Source organism: Cupressus sempervirens, chromosome 8 (genome assembly GCF_028749045.1).
Source record: "Cupressus sempervirens isolate cs-2001-9-10 chromosome 8, ASM2874904v1, whole genome shotgun sequence".
Lineage (NCBI taxonomy): Eukaryota > Viridiplantae > Streptophyta > Pinopsida > Cupressales > Cupressaceae > Cupressus > Cupressus sempervirens.
This window is the reverse complement of record NC_143125.1, coordinates 754,547,663-754,553,198: the sequence shown is the minus strand read 5'-3', so window position 1 is coordinate 754,553,198 and position 5,536 is coordinate 754,547,663.

The window sequence follows — 5,536 nt, the reverse complement described above, 5'->3', positions numbered from 1 at the left end:
TGACCACTTGACCCTTTAGGTGAAGTGACCCTTTCATTTGATGTGCTGCATCCATATTTTTTCTTCCATGTCTTATTCATCTGTCCTCTAATATGCTCAACATGTACCTTGGCTTTTCACTTGTTTGAGTCTGAGTTAGGTGCCTTTGATCTTGTTGGACAATGCTTGCTGATATGACCAATCTTCAAACAAATAAAGCATGTAGTTTGGCTCAACCATCTGCTGTAGCTTCCATTAAAATGTATTCTTATGCAATTCTCAGGAATGTGCTCATACTCTTGATAGTAGTGACAACTATGTCTTGTGTTGTAATCCCAATTATAGGAGTTTTCATGGCTTCTTCCCTTGTTTGATGACCATGTGGTCTTGGATCTGTATTCAAAGGCTTTATGTCCATACTTTTGACAATTGTAGCAGCATCCTTCAAATCTTGGTGCATGCATGGTCCTTGTCCTACATTCATGTGCCTGATGACCTTGTTTGTTGCACTTGTAATAATGGATCATGTTCTTTGGCTTAGCATTATAACTACCATTCTTGTTCCTATAAAAATTAGCTATATGTCCTTTCTTACCACAAAAATGACAAGTGGGTTTGAATTTCTTACCTTTTTCATTCCTTTGTTCAATAGTCTTGGATGACTCTCCTTCTTCAGTGCTTGTGTAGCCCAAACCTGATGTGTCTTTACTAGATCTAAAGCATTTTAGTAGTTGCTCAAAGTACTTGATGACTTCATTTGGCTTGTTGAAGCTTTCAGCAAACTCCTTCTATCTTTTTAGCTCATTCTGTAGTTGCTCATTTTGCAAATTCAATGTAGTTATTTCAATGTCCTTGACATTCAACTAATGATGGGCATTCATCATTTGGCTCAAGGTATCCAATTGCATATTTGAGATCCTAGACAACTCTACTAATTTTTCTTCCAATCTATTTGACAAAATTCTTTTGTCTTCTTCAATCATGACCTTATGCTCAATGGCTTTCTTCTTTTGTCCAATTACTTCACATAGTAGTATTGCTTGTGATCCTTGCTCCAATTTGAGATTTTTGATCTCTTTAGCTTGTGCTCTATTCTTGTCCATGATATTTACAATTGCTGCATCAAACTCACATGAGTTACCATCTACAAATAACTTGGTGGTGTCAATCTCCTTGTTTTGAGTGTCATTCTTAGCTATGGAAATCTATTTCCTTCTCTTTAGCAAACTCCTCAAGGCATTTCTGGCTTCATCCAATTGTTGCAGTAAGAGGTATATCTCAATCTCCTAATTCTCAATGGTTTTTCCCAACTTGTAGACTTCCATCTCAAGATTTTTTCTCCAAGTTGTAAGGCTTCTCCTAATGAGAACTAGGCTCTAATACCAACTAATGGGATTTACAAGTGGGAAATATACTTCTTGTGTGGGGGGGCAGGGGGAGACGAGCAGGGGGGTGTTGAATTAGAAGTAGTATGCTTTAACCAATAACACTTTTATCTTTAAAAAATTGCATGCATAAACATATGAAAATAACATGTAAAGTAAACGCATCCACATAAACAATTGGCACTAGATATGATTACCTAGAAACCCTCCAATGAGAAGGAAAATCTAGGGTGGGTGATGACACCCACAACTCTTCACTACTGCAACAATAAAGTTCACCTATTAAAGTTACATATTTTGACCATTCTCATGATCTGCCTTCTAAAATGCCTCTGCTATTGAAAGCTTACAAGGATTGTTAGATCCTACCCTATTAAAGGATTTTAACACTCTATCAAAAGTGTACCTAGCTAAAGGATTTACGAAATATTCACTTGGAATGTCACCTTGTTAAAGGCTTTATACAATGGCTATTAAACCAAACTATCACCATAGCATTTCATTCTACTGATACAATTTGTTAGAAAGTATAGTAGAATGTTTGACCTGATTACTTGCAATCTATTATTACTGATTTTAGATCCTTATTCTATTTAGTTTGATCCTCATTAATCTGGTATGAAGTTGTTTGTAATATTCATGTTTTTTTCTTCTAACTGATATGTAGTTCTGTCCTTCTTCTAAGTCACCTTTAACTTGATCAATTCACCCCCTTTACTTCCTTCAAACTTTGCTAGCATTATCTCCTTACATGCATTCTCTTTTCACATAGTCTATCTATCTTTGAATTATGGGGCTTTGACCTCCTTAAAAAGATTTCATGACTTAGGGTTAGGTATGAATCTATGATTGAGATTCATCCATCTTTCCCTCTCAAATCTTTCCATTTTTCTAATTGGTTGCATGTTGATGGCATAGGAAATCCAAATAGATTCATTCTTATCTTTTAATCCTTCAAGATTTATCCATATGTTGGCTCAAAAATGGATTACATCTTAGTTTGTGAAGGCACAAACTCTTATGCCAATTTTATGTTACTTGACACTTGCTGATCATTGATGCTCGACACATACTAAATTCTACCTTGCTTGACACTTGAAACTTGCTCGACATCTATTAGTCACTTAACACTTGAAACCTGCTTGGTATTGTCAATTTTCTTGGCATCTAAATGACTTGGCACTTGTTGAATTTCTAGCTTGGCACATATTGTAACTCGGCATCTATATTATACTTGGCATCAACTTAGTAAATTTCTTAAGTGTGTTGACACTCAATTATCAAAACCAATCTGAGATCAACATTATAGTCCCAACCAAATATAGCTTTCACAATTTGTTCTACTATACTAGTTTTACATTCTAATGACTTGTGCCCATGCTTTTTACATTTGTGACATTTGCCTTCAAACTTTGGTTTCTCTTTGCATTCATTAGCTTTATGACCATGCTCATTACAATTGTAGCATTTTCCCTTGAATTTATCTTTCCCATTGCTCCAACATATATTTAATGTATGACCTAATTTACCATAGTGATTGCAAGTAGGTTTATTCTTTTGAGCTCCTTGCTTGGATGTTTCACCTTCTTCTATATATCCAATTCTTGCTTTTTGCTTTTGTTTGTAATGACTTTTCTCATTCATATAATTCAAGTCTACTTGGAATTTCATCATTCTTTCACTGGTTTTGTTTTCAATGTTTAGATCATTATGTAATCTTTCATTCTCAAATCTCAGGTTCATGATTTCTTCATTTGCATTGGTGAGCTGATCAATGAAGTCTGCTTGCTGAAGGGATAGGTGTTGAATTTAATTTCTCTTTCCCTCTATCTCTTCTCTTATCTTGTTTTTCTCTTCCATGACTTCACACAATCTTATTGACTGAATTTCTTGCTCTCTTCTTAGTTTTCTTACTTGTTCTTGAAGAGTATTATTCTTTTCCAACAGTTCTTTGATTGCTTAATCAGCTTCATCTAGATTGCTTAAATGGATGTCTTCAATTCTTTCTTCAATGTAGAGTGAATTGTTCATCTAGATTGCAAGATCTTTTCTTCTAATCAGGGATTGAGAGAGTTGCTCTTTTGCTCTTTGCCCAAACTATTAAACTTTTCATTGAGAACCACAAAGCTCTAATACAAATTGTTGGAAATATTATGAAAAGCTAAGTTACTGAGAGGGGAGGGGTGAATCAATAACTTCTAAAACTTTTAACTTGATTAGCAATCAAAACTTTATATGAATTCTAATCTAACTTAATGCATGAAAAATTGAAAATAATGAAAGCATACACAACTCTTTAACACAAGATTTGGTGACTTGAAAACCTCCAAATAGAAAGTAAAATTGGGGTGGGGATGGTACCCACAATATTTAGTACTAGAGTATAAAGTTGGTTTGTTAAGGCTTACATTGATTGCTTTTGATGATCTGTCATATTAGGAGCAATAAGGATTGCTAGGTCCACCTTGTGAAAGGGTTTACAAACATATAATGAAGAATACACTTAGTAAAGAGATTTATATAAGACTATTAGGTCTACCTTGTTAAAATATTTGACTAATCCACCTATTAGGATAAAACAATAGTTGATCTTTGATCTACAACTTGGTTTGCTAAATGAGATTCCTCTGAATGTACAAATCACCTTCTATGATAGATGAATCTTTGCTACTCCTTATACTACTATAGCCTATGTAATTTTGTCTTTTAATCTTCTCTAATTATTACATTACTTACTTATGATTCTTTGGATGTGATATAATACATTACATATATATCAATCTAATTACATAATTACAAAGTTGGCCACAATACAAGTTTATAGAAATATTACAAAGTTCACCAAAGTATAGAAACTTGGGCTTTGAAGATTGGCTTTGTGAGGTTCTAATACTTGGAATCTGCTATCAATACTTGGTATCATCATGCACTCGGTAGATGTAGAAGCTTGGTCCATACTGATCACTTCCAAGTAGTCTTGAACTTGGTCTGCATTGGTGACTCGACGAACACTATGAAACTCAACATACAAATTGAATCCCTTGATTCTTATTGTATAGCTTGGTCAACACTAAATTCTTTGTGAGCTCAGCATACACTAAGTCACTTGGTTAAAAAAGAGTAGCTTGGTTAACACTAGACTCACATCATATGAACTATGAACTTAGTAAACATTGCGCAACTCGGTTTACACTAGTGAACTAGACATACACTGAAATGCTTAGTTTACATTGCTAATCTTCAACTCTATACTAACTACTCAGTTCAAACTAAAATCTATCCATAGGATTTTCTAGCAACTGTAGGACCCAATAGCAATTGAAATGCTTGGTTAACACTATTAACTATACAATATGCTCAGTATGAACTCACAATCTAAATAAGTGTATGTCACTAATAACAAACATGACTAGAATGTCAACACTAAGGATCTTAATCATGGTCTTTTTCCTACACCTTCCATACCTCATTTATCCATGGCATCTACATCAATTAATCAAGCTGCTCCTGTAGTTTGTCAGTCTATTGATAATCCTATTAATTCTCCTATAGAACTTGCAAAGGATCTAGTTATTTCTTCTCCTAGTTCTCAACACATTTCAAGCAAGACAAAACCTAATCAATTTGATAATGAATGTCGTAAGAAGTTTCATGGTCAAGCTAAAGCTTATAATTATATTCTTAAAAAATATTTATCTTCTTTGGAATCAACTATGCATGATGTGTTAGAAGAAGTTGTTGCTAATAATGATGTTAAGATGCATGATTCTGATGATTTTATTTGTATCTTTGATCCTATTTTGATTAATTTAGATGAAGAAGACACTCTTAATGATACTAATGATGTTAACTATGAATATAAAACTATTGACATTAATATTGATTTACCTCATATACTTTCCTCATAATTGATAGTTACACCTAGTATTGAACATTTTGATTCTTAAGAGGATCCTTGTTTGGAACTAGCTATCATTCCTACTATGTTGGATATAGTCCCTCTTGTGAGTTACCCACCTTCCCTAAATGATATAAAATGAGATGGGTAGAGTAGGTGGCACACTTGATTGATTAGTCCTTCATGGTAGCCCTTTTGTGTGTTTTTCTATTGTATTATGTTTCTCTAGTAATGTGTTTGCTAAATGTTGTTAGATTCTTTTATACGATGTTTA